General features: G+C 39.2%; 1 pseudogene; it reads right to left on the bottom strand.

Moving 5' to 3' along the window:
• Positions 1-629: 629 nt before the first annotated feature.
• LOC132224625 (actin-related protein 10-like) lies at positions 630-1,761 on the bottom strand (annotated as a pseudogene).
• Positions 1,762-18,436: the final 16,675 nt, after the last annotated feature.

Genomic DNA, 18,436 nt, shown 5'->3' with positions numbered 1-18,436 from the left:
GTAGATGGCCCTGATCACAGGCCAGTCCTAGGGACCATAACTATGCATTGATTTCGTCCACTGGGCCTCTAGTTTATATATAATAAATTATCATAAACTTAGAGACTTAAAACCACACCCATTTATTAGCTCAAAGTTCTTTAAGTTAGAAGTCTGGGCACTGTGCAGCTGGGATCTCTGTTCAGAGTACAAGAAAGCTGAATTCAAAGTGGCAGCTAAGCTGAGTTCACATCTAAAGTTTCTGTGGAAAATTTCCTTCAAAGCTTATTCTTGTTGGAATAATTTAGTTTCTTGTGGTTGCAAAACTACTGTAAAACTGTCTTCTTCCTGTCTGTCAGCTAGGGGCCACTCTTAGCTCCCTTCACTTTATGCTGGCAGTATCACATAAAAGAATTATTGTTTGTTTGTTTTTTTGCTTTACTGTATTTTATTGATATAAATACAACGTATTTCATAAGCATCAGCTACCATTTTACCACTACACAAGAAAAATAAAAATTGAAAGTATTAAATAATGTGAAAGGTAATTACAGAAATGCTTTCACTTCCACAAAAGTCGTTTCTAACAGTGTCTTACATACTTTGTACAATTTGCTTGTAATTGGTCTGATAGATGAAATGAAACAAAGTTGAATTTATTCAAACTTTTATTTCTCAGTGGAAAATGCTCTTTTCATCAGAGGTGGTTGAGTTTTCCCGACATCAAACATCATTTCCATAGGTGGGTTATTAAGAGAACACCAATCAGGAATACGGCCTGTCTGATTGTAATATTCCTTTGAGACAGAACGGCTCCCCAGTATGTCTTGCCATGCTCCAAAAATAGCTCCTCCCAACCAGGCCACACAATTAGCTTTTGCAGGTGGAGTATGAATACGGAATGTCTTGGTGCCAAGTGTTTTCTTATATTTTGGTTTTTCTACCAAATACCTTATTTCTGCAAGCAATCTATGGAGAAATTCTGGCAACATAGATGTGTCACCTATGATTACCAAGTTCTCTGCTAATTGCTTCCTGGTGTCTATTGGGCACTGCATAAGGGAATCCAATATTAAAGTGGCAACTTCTCTTCATTATCATGTTCAAAAAATTTGACAACCGAATCCCTGATTGATCCAAGGACATGTAAAATCTACTCTCCATCTAATGGGTAGTCAACATTTGGGGGTGGTGAGGGACGCTCAGTATTCCCATCGATATTAAATTTTGCTGCTTGGATTTTTAGTCCACATTTCAGATCACTTACAAAGCAAGTGCGCACTTTAATGTCCCCTAAGACACCTTCTGGGATTGAACCCATCACAGAGGGAAGGCTCTGTTCTTTAGCAGCACCTGTGTCAACAGTACATTGCTCCAATAGTTGAGTTTCCAACTCCCTGTGCAGAGCTTTTCCTCCTAGGGGGAGTGCTCCCCAACAATTTAGTACTGGGATTCCTCATATATAGGTAACATCAGGCTTTCTCTATATCCACAATCCAGGACCATAGCAGAGTTTATCCCAAGTGTCAGAAGAGCCATTACATGGCTTGGAGCAAGCAAAGCAGACAGAACCTCAAAATACTTGAAGAGAACGTGAGTGAGTGTCTCTCTGAAATGGGAAGGACATAGTACTGATTCAATAACCACGACTCGGAGATCTCTGGGATTCATCAACAGATGTCTGAAATACAGTATGTGGATAAATTCCTTTAGGTAGAAATATAATTCTTCTGTATTGATATTGTATTGAACAACTTTGATAGGCTTAGGCATGCCAGCATTTTTTTATTTATAGTATTATTTTATTTTTTTAATTGATTTATTGCTTAAAGTATTACAAAGAGTATTACATATGTCTCCTTTTTCCCCCCACCCTTGACAATCCCCTGGCCTTCCCTACCCCCCAGTGTCTTATGTCCATTGGTTATGCTTATATGCATGCATACAAGTCCTTCAGTTGATCTCTTATCCTCCCCTCCTGCGCCTCAACCCTCCCCGGCCTTCCCGCTGTAGTTTGACAGTCTGTTCGAGACTGCTCTGCCTCTGTATCTATTTTTGTTCCTAAGTTTATAATAGTCTTTATTATCCATAAGTGAGTGAGATCATGTGGTATTTTTCCTTCATTGACTGGGTAATTTCACTTAGCATAATGCTCTCCAGTTCTATCCATGCTGTTGCAAATGGTAAGAATTCCTTCTTTTTTACAGCAGCATAGTATTCCATCATGTAGATGTAACACACTTTTCTAATCCATTCATCTACTGATGGTCACTTAGGCTGTTTCCATATCTTAGCTATGGTGAATTGTGCTGCTATGAACATAGGGATGCATATATCCTTTCTTATTGGTGTTTCTGATTTCTTGGGATATATTCCTGGAAGTGGGATCACTGGGTCAAATGGGAATAGGAAGTTTCATTTGCATCTTGGGCAGAAGCAGTCTACCTTAATTGATGTCAGATACTTCTCTTCTTCATCAGTAATATTTACCAGATTCTAGATCAGGGGTGGGCAAACTTTTTGACTTGAGGGCCACAATGGGTTATTAAACTGGACCGGAGGGCCGGAACAAAAGCATGGATGGAGTGTTTGTGTGAACTAATACATGTTAACACTGCTGCTGGTGAAGGAGCGGAGGGGAGAGCAAGAGAACCCTCTGCTCTTTCGGCTCCGCAGGCCGGATAGAACAGCTGAACGGGCCGGATCCACCCGCGGGCTATAGTTTGCCCACGGCTGTTCTAGATTGTGACCAAATGGACCCTTTGAATTGGGATCCAGGAAAGATTATTTGACCTATGGATTATAGGCTTTAGCATAAAGCATTAAAGAGTTATAGAATCTGGTCATACTACTATGAGACAACAAGGTATCAGCAGGAAGTTGTACAAATTTTTCCTTTTAAGAAATGAAAGAAAATCAAGTTTTAGCTTTACCTTACAGTATTGATATCAGAACTTATTTTAAACTCTTATAACAATTCAAATTTTAGCAAACTTGACCACAAATGTAAAATTCTCTTTATCACTTCAATTTTGTATACATTTAGTTTGTCTATCATTACCAGAAATTCTAGTTTAGACAAAATTACTCCAGTTTCCCTTAAAATAATATACCTCCACACCTTATACCTTTGTCCACCAAAACCACATTCTTCTTTTCTTGCATACAAAGTTCTTTCCCTTATTATTTCTAGTAACTTTAATTACATATATTAATTAGAATCCTTAAAAACATTAATTTCTATTAAAAACTAGGAGGTTAGCATTTGTGAACTGTTACATTAGCATTTTGTGAATTAACAGATGTATACTTTTTATAAGTTCTAGAATCATGTGCTTTTCAATTGAAAATTGCTCAGCGTGGAAAAATAGACTCAAATTTATCTTTAGTTTTTCTGCAACAGGAAATCAAGCCTAGATGACCCTATGTTCAGAAATTAATGCTTTGATATTTTACCTTATTTGTAAATAATCTAGGTATTTAATGACTACCCATCATTTAATTTAAAAATTTAAGTGCAGGACAATTCTATTACCAAAGTCCATATAATTTGTAATATTTGCAATCATTTTGAGAGATAGGCAAAGTTCGGGGGGTTAGCAAAAAGGTCAGATGAACTTTGAACTTCTAGTCACACCTTTTGATCTTAAACATTTACAAGACAAAAACAATTGTTTCCAGTTACCCAAAGAACTGGATTGTAATCACAGGAATAAATAGGCTGATCTGTCTTTACAACTACGTGTTATCCAGTTTGTTTACTTTTCCCTCTGAGTAAAATTTTCATTTTAGTTTACTTAGTACAGAAAGTAAAAAAATATTACTATTGGGCTCTCAATATCAGTTTCCAATTTGACCAAATATTTTATCATAAAGTTATTAAACTCTATTAATTTTCATTTTCATTTATTTTTGCTATTTTAAGGGAATAATGTAGCAGTTTACCAGGAAATCCATCAGAGTTCTGTCAACTCTGTTAAGGGTCCATACTTGGGACACTTAAATTGATACTGAAAAATTTGCATAAGTCCTGTGAAAACAATCCCTTTTTTAGCATTTCAGTTGATTTCAAATGGGACATCGATTTCTGGATCAGTGTTTTGATAATGGACCCCTAGGTAGGTACAAAACCTTCGTGCTATTTTGTGTCTTGCTCCAGCATTCTTTCTAAGTGCTCAGCTATAGTCACCAGTTCAGTCAGGCCTGTGACCTCATATCTTATTTTCTGAATTATTTAAATCAATTCACTAATCTCAGAATATAATAAATTTACAAAGCAGTCTGAGTTGCCTTAAATAAATATTGTTTGTTCTAGATTTGTGAAATATGCCGTTGGTAATTTAATGGGGATTGCATTGAATCTATAGATTGCTTTGGGTAGTATGGACATTTTAATGATGTTGATTCTACCAATCCATGAACACGGTATGTTCTTCCATTTGTTTATGTCTTCATCTGTCTCTTTTTTCAGTGTCCTGTAGATTTTGGCATATAAGTCATTTACCTCCTTAGATAAGTTTATTCCTAGATATTTTAATATTTTTGGTGTAATGGTAAAGGGGATTGCTTCTGTAGTTTCACTTTCTATAAGTTCACTATTGGTGTAAAGAAATGCCATGGATTTTTTGCATTAATTTTGTATCCTGCTACATTGCTGAAATCATTTATTAAGTCTAATAATTTTTTTATGTAGTCTTTAGGGTTTTTTATGTACAGTATCATGTCATCTGCAAATAAGGACAGTTTTACTTCTTCTTTTCCAATCTGGATGCCTTTTATTTCTTCTTCTTGTCTGATGGCAATGGATATTACTTCCAGTACTATGTTGAACAGTAGTGGTGAGAGGGGGCATCCCTGTCTTGTTCCTGTTCTTAGGGGGAGTGGTTTTAGTTTTTGCCCATTGATTATGATGTTGGCTGTGGGTTTGTCATATATGGCTTTTATTATGTTCAGGTATGATCCCTCAATTCCTATCTTGCGGAGAGTTTTTATCAAGAAACGGTGTTGGATTTTGTCAAATGCTTTTTCTGCATCAATTGATATGACTATGTGGTTTTTTTCTCTCAATTTGTTTATGTGATGTATCACATTTATTGATTTGCGGATATTCTACCATCCTTGCATCCCTGGGATAAATCCTACTTGGTCGTGGTGTATGATCTTTTTGATGTAGTGCTGGATACGATTTGCTAGGATTTTGTTGAGGATTTTGGCATCTATGTTCATGAGGAATATTGGCCTGTAATTCTCTTTCATTGTATTGTCTTTATCTGGTTTTGGTATTAGGGTGATGCTGGCTTCATAGAATGAGCTTGGAAGTGTTCCTTCCTCTTGGATCTTTTGACATAGTCAGAGGAGGATAGGTTTTAGGTCTTCCTTGAATGTTTGGTAAAACTCCCCTGTGAAGCCATCTGGCCCCGGGCTTTTGTTTGCTGGAAACTTTTTGATTACTGCTTCGATTTCCTCCATAGTTATTGGCCTATTGATATTTTTAGATTCTTCCTGATTAAGTTTTGGAAGGTTGTATTTTTCTAGGAATATATCCATTTCCTCCAGGTTGTCTAGTGTGTTGGAGTAGAGTTGTTCATAGTATTTTCTAACAATCCGTTGTATTTCTATGGGGTCTGTTGTTATTTCTCCTCTTTCATTTCTGATTTTGTTTATTTGGGTCCTCTCTCTTTGTTTTTTGGTGAGCCTGGCTAGAGGTTTATTAATCTTGTTTATCCTTTCAAAGAACCAGCTCTTGGTTTTGTTGATCTTTTGTATTGTTTTTTGGTCTCTATGTCATTTATCTCCGCTCTTATCTTTGTTATTTCCTTCCTTCTGCTAACAGTGGGCTTTTTTTGCTGCTCTCTTTCTAACTCTTCGAGTTGTAGAGTTAGGTCATTTATTCTCATTGTTTCTTGTTTCTTGCAGTAGGCTTGTAGAGCTATGAACTTCCCTCTCAAGACTGCTTTTGCTGTGTCCCATAGGTTTTGGATTGTTGTGTTTTCATTGTCATTTGTTGCCATGATGCTTTTTATTTCTTCTTTGATCAAACTGGTAACCCAGTCGTTGTTTAATAGCATGCTATTTAGTCTCCATGTGTTTGATTTTTCTGGATTGTTTTTGTTGTAGTTGATTTCCAGTTTTATGCCTTTGTGGTCTGAGAAGATGCTTGATTTGATTTCAATTTTCTTGAATTTGAATAGACTTTGTCTGTGACCCAATATATGGTCTATCTTTGAAGAAGACAAATGTGCACTTGAGGAGAATGTATATTCTGTGGCTTTGGGGTCAAATGTTCTGAAGATGTCAATTAATTCCATCTGATCTAGTGAGTCATTTAGGATTGATGTTTCTTTGCTGAGTTTCTGTTTAGAGGATTTGTCCAGTGGTGATAATGGGGTATTAAGGTCCCCTACTATGATTGCATTGCTGTCAATCTCTCCCTTGATCTCCTCCAGAAGATTTCTTACGTATTTGGGTGCTCCTATATTGGGTGCATATATATTTACCAGAGTTATTTCTTCTTGTTGGACTGCTCCCTTTAGTATTATTAAGTGGCCTTCTTTATCTCTTTTTATGTCCTTCACTTTGAGATCTAATTCGTCAGATATAAGTATTGATACCCCGGCATTTTTTTTTTCACTTCCATTGGCCTAAAAAACCTTTTTCCATCCCTTCACCATCAGTCTGTGTGTGTCTTTTTTTCTGAGGTAGGTTTCCTGTAGACAGCTGATATATGGGCCATGTTTTCTTATCCACTCATTTACCCTATGCCTTTTGACTGGGGAATTTAATCCATTTACATTTAAAGTTATTATTGATAGAAACTTGTTAGTCGCCATTTTTGTTCTTTGCTGCTCCGTTCCTTCTTTGTTTCCTACTTTTTCTATTTACAGCAGACCCTTTAGCATTTCTTGCATTGCTGGCTTGGTTGTAATAAACTCTCGTAGACCGTTTTTGTCTGTGAAGCTCCTGATTTGACCCTCAATTTTGATTGATAGCCTCGCTGGGTACAGTATTCTTGGATTCAGACCCTTCCTTTGCATGACTTTGTATATTTCATTCCATTCCTTTCTTGCCTGATGTTGTTTCTGTTGAGAAATAGGTTGCTAGTCTGATGGGGGATCCTTTGTAGGTAACTTTCTGTCTCTCTCTGGCTGCTTTTAAGATTCTTGCTTTGTCATTGGTGTTTGCCAATGTAATTATTATGTGCCTTGGCGTCGGTCTTTTCGGGTTCATTTTGTTTGGGACTCTGTGAGCTTCTTGGATTTGTGTGAGTTTTTTCTTCCCTATATCAGGGAAATTTTCTGTTACTATTTTTTCAAACAGGTTTTCTATTCCTTGCTCAGTTTCCTCTCCTTCTGGCACCCCTATTATTCGGATGTTGTTTCATTTAGCGTTGTCCCAGAGTTCTCTTAGGCTCTCCTCCTGCTTTTTAATTTTTTTTTTCCCAGAAGCTGTTCTTTTTGGGTGTTTTTTCCTACCTTGTCTTCTAGCTCGCTGATATGGTCCTCTGCTTCTTCTAGTCTACTGTTGATGCTTTCTATTGAGTTCTTTATAGCAGTGATGTCATTTTTCATTTCTTCTTGGTTTTTCTTCATTTTTTCTTGGTTCCTACACACATTGTTGAATTTGTCTTCCATTCTTTTCATCCACCTTATGGCCATTTCTCTGAATTCTCTCTCTGACAGGTTGCTTGCCTCCATTGCCTCCATTTTGTTTACTTCCTTTCTGATGATGCCTGTTTTTCTGTCATATGTGGGTTGGTTCTTTGTTTCACCATGATCTCTCTTCTCCAGGTGTTTGGTTATGTAGTTCTCTCTCTGCTTTCCGTGAGAAGAAGCAGTTCTCATCTGAGTTCACGCAGTCACGCTGCTTGAGATCCCTTGTTTCCAGGTTAGTAGCTGATCTCTGGATGCCGGTAACAGCCACTCAAGATGGCGCGGTCTCCGCTGCTCCGCTCTATCTTTTATTAATGAGTACAAATACATGTGATGAATCATATGAGTGAAAACAGGCAGAGGTTTTGATAAATTCTCTGATTGATGAACAGTTGTCAGCCTTTCAGACTATAACTTCAGCCATCGAAGATCAAACTGTACACCCCAAATGCTTTTTCTTGGATGTTCCAGGTGGTAGTGGGAAAACATGTCTTTATAAAGTTTTAATACATTATATTAGAGGTCGTAGTGGTACTATTTTACCCACAGCATCTACAGGAATTGCTGCACATTTACTTCTTGGTGGAAGAACCTTTCATTCCGAATATAAATTACCAATTCCGTTAAATGAAACTTCAATTTCTAGATGTGATATAAAGAATGAATTTGCTAAAACATTTTAAAAGGCCAAACTTCTCACTATTATGAATGCACCATGGCATCCAGTCATGCTATAAACGCCATAGACAGATTATTAAGAGAAATTATGAATTTGAATGTTACATTTGGTGGGAAAGTTCTCCTTCTTGGAAGGGATTTTTGACAATGTCTCAGTATTGCGCCAAATGCTGTGTGATCAGTCATAGTACAAACGAGTTTAAACTACTGTAATGTTTGGGGATGTTTCAGAAAGTTGTCTCTTAAAACAAATATGAGATCAGAGAATTATGTCTATAGTGAATGGTTAGTAAACTTGGAGTTGGCAAACTTGATAGCAGTTTTTGTTTACGAATGGATATTATTGAAAGCCCCTGTGAAATGATTTCTAACGGATCTATTATTGAAGCTACCTTTGGAAATACTATATCCATAGATAATATTAAAATATATCTAAACTTGCAGTTCTTTTTCCTAAAAATGAGCACATTTATAAGTTAAATGAAAAAATCTTGGATATATTTGATGGAGATTTTAACACATATTTGAGTGATGATTCCTTTGATTCAACAGATGATCCTGAAAAGGAAAATTTTCCCATTTAATTTCTTAATAGTATTACTCCTTCGGGAATGCCATGTAATAAATTAAAATTAAAAGTGGGTGCAATCATCATGCTACTGAGAAATCTTAATAGTAAATGGTGTCTTTGTAATGGTACTAGATTTATTATCAAAAGATTGAGGCCTAACATTATTGAAGCTGACGTATTAACAAGATCTGTAAAAGGAGAGGTTGTTCTGATTACAAGAATTTATTTGTCCCCGTCTGACATTGGCATCCCATTTAAATTAATTTGAAGACAGTTTCCCATGATGCCAACATTTGCGATGACTATTAATAAATCACAGGGACAAACTAGACAGAGTAGGAATGGTCTTACCTGAACCCGTTTTTAGATTTGGTCAGTTATATGTTGCTTTCTCTCGAGTTTGAAGAGCATGTGATGTTAAAGTTTTAAATACTTCATCACAAGGGAAATTAGTCAAGCACTCTGAAAGTTTTTTCACTCTTAATGTGGTATACAAGGAGATATTAGTCATTGTTTATCAGTTATTATTTGTATCAATGTTGTTTTATATCATGTTTTTGTTGTTTTCATATGTTGCTATTGTTTATTTATTAATAAATTTATATATTATTTTCATATACATTTTACTAATTTTCTTTCATCTCTGACAATTCTATTATAGAGAAAGGGCAAATAGCAATATTAAAATATTTCCTCGAATTAATTCCCATTTAATATGCACAAATTTCGTGCACTGGGCCACTAGTAATACATAGAGAGCTGATATGCAAATTGTCATCAAACCCTCATGCTGTCATGCTGTAACATCTGAGACACTCAACACTGGGGAGAGAGGAATGGAGACCAGCCAGGCTGCGGCCCGGGAGATGGACAAACTGCCCACCCCACAGTCCCAGGTACCAGCAGCTGTGCCTGTGCCTGTGGCCTGGGAAAGGGACAAGCCACCTGCCCCATGGTCCCAGGTGCCAATGGCTGGGGCTGTGGCCCGAGAAAAGGACAAACCACCCTCTCTGCTATTCTGGACACCAGTGGCTGCACCTGTACCTGTGGCCCAGGAGAAGGACAAGCCGCATGCCCTGCGGTTCCGGGACACCCCCCACCCCCAAGCTGTGCACAAATTTCATGCATTGGGCCTCTAGTCTATATAATAAAATCCTAAGAGACCATTACAGTGGAACAACTAGAATGATGGGTTGCTATCATGCGCACTGACCACCAGGGAACAGACACTCAACACAGGCACTGCTCACTGGTGGTCAGTGCTCTCCCACAGGGGGAGTCCCACTCAGCCAGAAGCCGGGCTCATGGCTGGCGAGCACAGCAGCAGTGGTGGGCACCTCTCCCGCCTCCATGGCAGTGCTAAGGAGCAGTGAGCCAGAAGTAAGGAGCAGCAAGCAGGTGGGCGGTAAGGAGTGAGGGGTCCCAGGAGAGAGGGTGCAGGCCGGGCTGTGGAACGCTCGACCACCCCCCCCCCAGTGCACAAATCTCGTGCACCAGGCTTCTAATATCTTATATAACCTAGTTTAGAATCTGGAAGCATTCTGTAAGTTTCTGTGTATCAATTAAGTAAACATCCCATTCTGCCTATTCTTCTTGTAATACCTTGCTCTCAAAATGTATTTCTTAATTGAGAAATTTAATCTAATTGGCACATATCTTATAATGACTGTTAGATTCTAGGTCATTTTTAGTAAAATTTTTCCATTTTTCTAGATACTTGAAGCTTCTGAGACTATAGTTAGTAAATAGAGAATAAGATGTGTTAGAATGTGGCACACTCATATCTTTGGATATAATGAATCATATGTATTTTAGCTAGATCTTTGGGTTTCCTTAGAATCAACTAATATCTAAGGTCTTTGGATTCCAATATTATCTTTTAGAGTTAGTCTTTACCTCATGTGCACATTGACATAAGCCAACAGTAACTGAGTACAAAGATCTGTGGAAACCAGCTGTAACTTACAAACTGGAAAGAGGGATAGGATTGAATGATCAGTTCTCAAAGAATGGAGGTTGTGGATGGATTCCAAGCAACCAGAGAATGGCAACTGCCACCAGAAGTTTCTAATGTTGAATCTAGAGAAAAACAAAGAGCTGGTATTTAAGCACTACTGTAGACTAAATTGAACCCAGTCTGTTTTTAAGTCAGATCTGATCAAACTTCACCTGGTACCACCAGTGTGGATTAAATCAATGAACTCCAAGGACTGCAAACTGAAACTGGGAAAGGGATTCTTCCAAAGTGGAAATGCAGACTGAACCAAGGACTAGGAAATTTGGATTACAGATAAAACTGTCTGCCAAGAAGAACCACTAAACCTAGAAGGAAAGGCAAATTAGATTGGGAGTTTGATCACAAAAGGAGTGGAAAAAAACAGAGGAAATCACCAATGTCCATTGGACATGACAAGAGAGTAACCTTAAATGGGGTTCAGAAGCTCCATGCTTGTGTTTATTATTTTTTCCTAATGTCATTGGAAATTCACTTTGATCTTTATTTTTTAATTTATCTTTATCGTTGAATGTATTAGAGATGTCCCCTTTGTTTGTTTCACAGTGATCCTGTACCCCCCACCCGCCCTTCCCAAGCCTTCACCACGCTATTGTCTGTATGCATGGGCTATGCATATATTCATATGTTTCTAGTTAATCCTTCACATCCCACTTCACCCCACCCCACCTCCGCCTTCCCACTGTAATTCATCAGTCTGTTCCATGCTTCTATATCTTTGGATCTATTTTATTCATCAGCTTATTTTGTTCATTATATTCCACATATGAGTAAGATCATGTGTTACTTACCTTTCTCTGACTGGCTTATTTTGCTTAGCAAAATATTCTCTAGGTTCACCCATGCTGTTGCAAATGGTAAGAATTCTTTCTTTTTTACAGCTGCATAGTATTCTATTGTGTAAATGTACAACAGCTTTTTATCCACTCATCTGGTGATGCGCACTTGGGCTGCTTCCAAATCTTAGCTATTGTACATTGTGCTGCAATTAACATAAGGCTGTATATATTCTTTCCGATTGGTGTTTCAGGATTCTTAGGATATGTTCCTAAAAGTGGGATCACTGGGTCAAATGGAAGTTCCATTTTTAACTTTTTAGTAATAGTTTGAGGAGGATAGGTGCTAGTTCTTCTTTGAATGTTTGGTAAAACTGCCCTGTGAAGCCATATAGACTAGAGCTTTTGTTTGCTGGGAGTTTTTATTTTATTTATTTACTAGAGGCTCAGTGCACAAAAATTTGTGCACTTGGGGGGAAGGGAGGGTCCCTCAGCCTGGCCTGTGCCCTCTTGCAGTCTGGGACCCTTCAGGAGATAACGACCTGCTGGCTTAGGCCTGCTCCCAGGTGGCAGAGGGCAGGCCCAATCCCTAGGTGCAGCCCCTGGTCGGGCTCAGAGCAGGGCCGATTGGGGAATTGGGGCGCCGCCCCCTGTCATGCACAGAGCAGGGCATATCGGGAGGTTGTGATGCCACCCCCAGTCACGCTCAGGGTAGGGCCGATTGGGGGGTTGGGGCACCATCCCCTGTCACACTAAAGGCAGGTTCGATGGGGAGGTTGCGGCGCCACCCCCTGTCACGCACAGAGCAGGGCCAATCAGGGGGTTGAGGAGCTCCCCCCTGTCATTCAGAGAGTAGGGCCAATAGGAGAGTTGGGGCACCGCTCCCTGTCACACACAGAGCAGGGCAGATCAGGGTGTTGGGGCGCCGCCCTCTATCACCCACAGAGCAGGGCGGATCAGGGGGTTGGGGCACCGCCACTGTCACACTCAGGGCAGGGCTGATGGGGAGGTTATGGCTCTACCCCATCACACACAGAGTAGGGCCCGTGGGAGGGGTGGGGGTTGTGGCGCCGCCCTCTATCACCCACAGAGCAGGGCTGATCAGGGGGTTGGGGCGCCGCCACTCTCACACTCAGGGCAGGGCCGATGGGGAGGTTATGGCTCTAACCTGTCACACACAGAGCAGGGCCCGTGGGGGAGGGGGGGTTGGGGCGCTGCACCCTGTCACACACAGAGCAGGGCCCATGGGGGGGGTTGGGGCGCCGCACCCTGTCACACACAGAGCCACAGGGCGATCAGAGGTTGGGGAGCTCCCCCGTATCAGGCACAGAGCAGGGCTGATCAGGAGGTTGGGGCGCCTTCCCCTGTCACGAACAGAGCAGGGCGGATAGGGAGGTTGTGGCCCCACCCCCTGTCACACACAGAGCCTCAGGGCGATCAGGGTGTTTGGGCGCTGCCCCCTGTCATGCTGATCCCGGTGCTGGGAGGCCTCGCGGCTCCGCTAATCCTGGTGCTGGGAGGCATATTACCCTTTTACTATATAGGATAGAGGCCTGATGCATGGGTGGGGCTGGCTGGTTTGCCCTGAAGGGTGTCCTGGATCAGGATGGGGGTCCCCACTGGGGTGCTTGGCCAGCCTGGGTGAGGGGATGATGGCTGTTTGCAGCTGGTCACACACCCTTCAGGGTTGGGGTCCCCACTGGGGTGCCTGGCCAGCCTGGGTGAGGGGCTCAGGGCTGTATGCAGCTGGTCACACACCCTTCAGGGTGGGGGTCCCCACTGGGGTGCCTGGTCAGTCTGGGTGAGGGGCTGAGGGCTGTTTTCAGGCTGGCGGGTGACTGAAGCTCCCAACCACTCCTTTTTTTCTTTTACTTTTTTTAATTCTGGGCCAGCTTTAGCTCCTAGGCTCCAGCTCTTAGGCCTCCGTTGCTGAAAGTACATAATCGAAACAATGTATAACTCCAGGTCTGGCTCCAGCTCTAAGATCCCAGCTCGCTGAAAGCTGTTTTCTGGGTGTTTTTTTTAGCTTCTATATTTGTTAAAATGTTTCAAACTGCAGGCTCAGAGGCCTGCAAGGCAGGTGGGGAACGTTGGTTTCCTCCGTCACTGAAGCAAGCAAGCCTCATGTTAGTTTCAAGCTGCCTGGCTGCCGGCCGCCATCTTGGCTGACAGTTAATTTGCATATCTCCCTGATTAGCCAATGGGAAGGGTAGTGGTCGTACGCCAATTACCATGTTTCTCTTTTATTAGATAGGATTTTTAAAATTTTTTATATTGCTTCAATTTCATTTGTAGTTATGGGTTTATTCAGATTTTCTGATTTTTACTGATTGAGTTTTGGAAGATTGTATTTTCCTAGGAATACGTCCATTTAGTCCAGGTTGTCCAGTTTGTTGCGATACCTATAGTTCATAGCATTTTTTTTTTTTTTTTTTACAATCCTTTGTATTTCCGTAGGGTCAGTTGTAGCTTCACCTCCCTTGTTTCTGATTTTGTTTTTATTTTTTGGTCCTCTTTCTTTGTTTCTTGATGAGTCTGGCTAGAGGTTTATCATTTCAAAGAATGAGCTCTTGGTTTTATTGATCTTTTGTATTAATATGATAGTCTCTATGTCAATTATTTCCACTCTGATCTTTGTTATTTCTCTTCTTCTATTTACAGTGGGCTTTTATTGCTGTTCTCTTTCTATTTTTTTTTTTAAATTTCTAGGGTAAGATGGCTTATTAATTTTTTTTTATCCTCATTGAAGGATATTTTTCCATTAATTTTTAGAAAGAGTAGAAGGGATGGAGAGAGACAGAGAGAAACATCAATGCAATAGAAACATAGCAATTGGTTATCTCCCGCACATGCCACCACCAGGGCCAGGTATTGAGCCTGCAACCTAAGTACAGGCCCTGTCCCAGAATTGAACCCTTCAGTCCATGGGCCATTACTTTCCCACTGAGCCAAACAAGCAAGGGTGTTTTTCTTGTTTTTTTTTTTTTTGTTTTTTTTTTTGTTTTTTGTTTTTTGTTTTTTTTTTTGAGGTAAGCCTGTAATGCTATGAACTTCCCTCTCAGGACTGCTTTCACTGTCCCATAGATTTTCGGTTGTTGTGTGTTCAATTTCAGTTGTTTCCAGGATTTAAAAAAACATTTTTCTTTTATCTATTTGGGAACCCTTTCATTGTTTAATAACATGCTATTTAGCATCCATGTGTTCAAATGTTTTTGATTGCTTTTATTTTAGTTGATTTCTAATTTCATGTCATAGTGATCAGAGAACATGCTTCATATGATTTCAATCTTTTTGAACTTGTAGCGACTTAGTTTGTGTCCTACCATGTTGTCTATGTTTGAAAATGTCCCATGTGAACTTGAGGAGAATATGTATTCTTTAGCTTTGGGGTGAACTGCTCTGAAAATGTAAATTAATTCCATCTGATTTAGTGTGTCATTTAGGATCACTGTTTCCTTGTTGATTTTTTCTCTAGAGGATCTATCCAGTGATGCCAGTGTGGTGGTAAAGTCCACTACTGTGATTTTATTGCTCTTGATCTCTCCCCTGATATTGTCCAGAAGTTTTTTTATGTATTTGGATGTTCATGTATAGGACACATATATGTTTACCAGAGTTATATCCTCTTGTTGTATTGATCCCTTCAGTTTTATGAATTGGCCTTTATTATCTCTTGTTATGGCCTTCACTTTGAAATCTATTTTGTCAGATATTAGTAGTAGTACCCCAGCTTATTTCGCTTAGCATAATACTCTCCAGGTCCCTCCATGCCATCCCAAGGGTAAAAGACCCTTCCTTTTTACTGCTGCATAGTATTCCATGGTATAAATGTAGCACAGAGTTTTTATCCACTCATCTACTGATGGGCACTTGGGCTATTTCCAGATCTTAGCTATTGTAGATTGTGCTGCTGTGAACATAGGGCTGTATACATTATTTGTGATTGGTGTTTTGGGTTTCTTAGGATATATTCCTAGAAGTGAGATCACATAAAATGGGAGTTCCATTTATAACTTTTTGAGGAAAATCCATAGGAATTTTCATAATGGCTGCACCAGTCTGCATTCCAATCAGCAGTGTACTAGGGTTCCTTTTTCACCACATGCTCAACAGTACTTGTTGGGTTTTTTTTGTTTGGTTGGTTTTTTTTGTTGGTGGTGTTGTTGAAATGTTGATGGTAGCCATTCTGACAGGTGTGAGGTGATACCTCATTGTGGTTTTAAATTGCATTTCTCTGATGATCAGTGACTTTGAGCACTTTTTCATATGTCTCTTGGCCATCTGTATGCCCATTTTGGAGAAGTGTTTATTTTGTTCCTTTGCCCATTTTTTAATTGGATTGTTTTTTTTCCCTTTTGTTTAGTTGTATGTGCTATTTATATATTTTGGATATGAACCAAATGTATCATTGCCAAATATGTTCTCTCATACAGTGGTCTTCCTTTTCATTTTGTTGATGGTTTCCTTTGATGAGCAGACGCTTTTTATTTTTATATAATCCCATTTGTTTATTTTCTCCTTAGTTTCTTTGCCCTAGAATATGTGTTCATAAATTTTTTTCCTACAAGAGTTGTTGGAGATTTTGCTGCCTATGGTTTCTACTAAGATTTTTATGGTTTCCTGACTTACATTTAAGTCTTTTATTCATTTTGAGTTTATTCTTGTGTATGGTGTAAGTTGGTAGTATAGTTTCATTTTTTTGGATGTATCTGTCCAATTTTCTCAAAACCATTTATTGAAGATACTGTCTTGACTCCATTGTATGTTCTTGCCTTCGTTGTCAAATAGTAATTGAACATAATGACTTGTGTCAATTTCTGGGTTCTCTATTCTATTCCATTGATCTATACTCATGTTTTTGTGGCAGTACCAGGCTATTTTTATTATGGTGGCTTTGTAGTATAACTTGATGTCTGATATTGTGATTCCTCCAGCATCGTTAATTTTTCTCAAGATTACTGCAGCTAATTGGGATCTTTCTTGATTCAATGTGTATTTTTGAAGTATTTGTTCTAGATCTGTGAAATATGCTGTTTTTATTTTTAATATGGATTCTATTGAATCTGTAGATCGTTTTGGGTAGTATGGATAATTTAATGACATTAATTCTATCAATCCATGAACATGGTCTATTCTTTCACTTACTTTATATCTACCTCGGTCTCTTTTTTTCAATATCTTATAGTTTTCTGAGTTAAAGTCTTTTACCTCCTTGGTTAAGTTTATTCCTAAGCATCTTAATGTTTTTGTTTCAATGGTAAATTAAATTGTTTACTTAGTTTCTCCCTTTGAGAACTCATTATTTGTATAACAACAACCCATCGATTTTAGGGCTTTGATTTTGTATCTTGCTACACTGCCACAATAATTTACTAAATCTAGTGGTTGTTTTTTTTTTTTTTTTTTTTTTTACAGTCTTTAAGGTTTTCTTTGTACAATATCACATCATCTGGGAATAATGGGAGTTTTACTTCCTCCTTTTCAATTTGGATGCCTTTTATTTCTTCTTTTTGTCTGATAGCTGTGGCTAGGACTTCCAGTACTATGTTGAGTAAGAGTGGTAAAACTGGACATCCCTGTTGTATTCCTGTTCTTAGGGGAAATGTTTTTTTTCCCCCCCATTGAGTATGCTATTTGCTGTAGGTTTGCCATATATAGCCTTTATTATGTTGAGATATATTCCATCTATTCCCACTTTTCTGAGAGCTTTTACCAAAAAAAAATGGGTGTTGGATTTTGTTAAATGCCTTTCCTGCATCAATTGATAGGACTACGTGATTTTTTTCTCTCAATTTGTTTATGTGTTGTATCATGTTTATTGTTTTGTGATTATTGTATCAGCCTTGCATCCCTGGAGTAAATCCCACTAGGTAATATTTTATGATCTTTTTAATATATTGTAGTATTTGATTAGTTAACATTTTGTTGAGGATTTTAGCATATGTTAGAGATTTTGGGTTGTTGTGTCCCAGAGATATTGGCTTGCAATTTTTTTTTTTTTTTAGTGTCTTTATTTGTTTTGTAATTAGGACAATGCTGGCCTCCTAAAAAGAGCTTGAAAGTGTTCCTTCATCTTGGATTTTGTGTAATAGTTTGAGAAGTATAGGTGTTCTTCTTTGAATGTTTGGTAAAACTCCCCTGTGAAGCCATGTGGACCAGGTTTTTTGTTTGCTGGGAGTTTTATTTCATCTTTCTTTGTTTGTTTTTTAACTGCTTCTTGCCGGGGTCCAGCCCCAGCAGGTCCAGGGGTCCCCAAAGGTGTGGACGGAGTCGGTGAAGAAGGAATGACACAGAGGCAGTGTTCAGGTGATCATCATAGCCGGGTTCTCTTGTCAGGATCTCCAGCCAGGTTCTGTAGCCAGTTCTCCAGCCAAGTTCTGTCTAGGATCTCTAGCCAGGTTCGGTCACCAGGTTCTAGTCAGGTTCTCTTGCCAATTTCTGTAGTCAGGTTCAGTCCAGGATCTTTTGCCATGTTCTCTCCAGCGAAGTTCTTCAGTCTGTAGGTTCTGTGTAGGTTCTGTCTTCTTGGCTCTCTTCTTAAGTTCTGTCTCTCTCTGTCTTGTTACAACTGTATTTATACCAGTTGATTCAATCCTATCAATCTCTATTACAAAGGTTAGGGCGTTTCTTATCTCCATTCCAGGGAGTAAAGATTATGTAGCTTAAGCATGATTGTTTGTAGTGATTAACTACCCGCCTGGCACTTAGTTAAGGAGTTTCATCCCCTCCCTGACTTCAGGGAAAAATTCCTACCTGGGGAAACAACTTT

This window comes from Myotis daubentonii, chromosome X (assembly GCF_963259705.1).
Source record: "Myotis daubentonii chromosome X, mMyoDau2.1, whole genome shotgun sequence".
In the NCBI taxonomy this organism is placed as follows: domain Eukaryota; kingdom Metazoa; phylum Chordata; class Mammalia; order Chiroptera; family Vespertilionidae; genus Myotis; species Myotis daubentonii.
The sequence above is the reverse complement of the archived record's forward strand: the minus strand, read 5'-3'. Positions and strand labels throughout refer to the sequence as shown.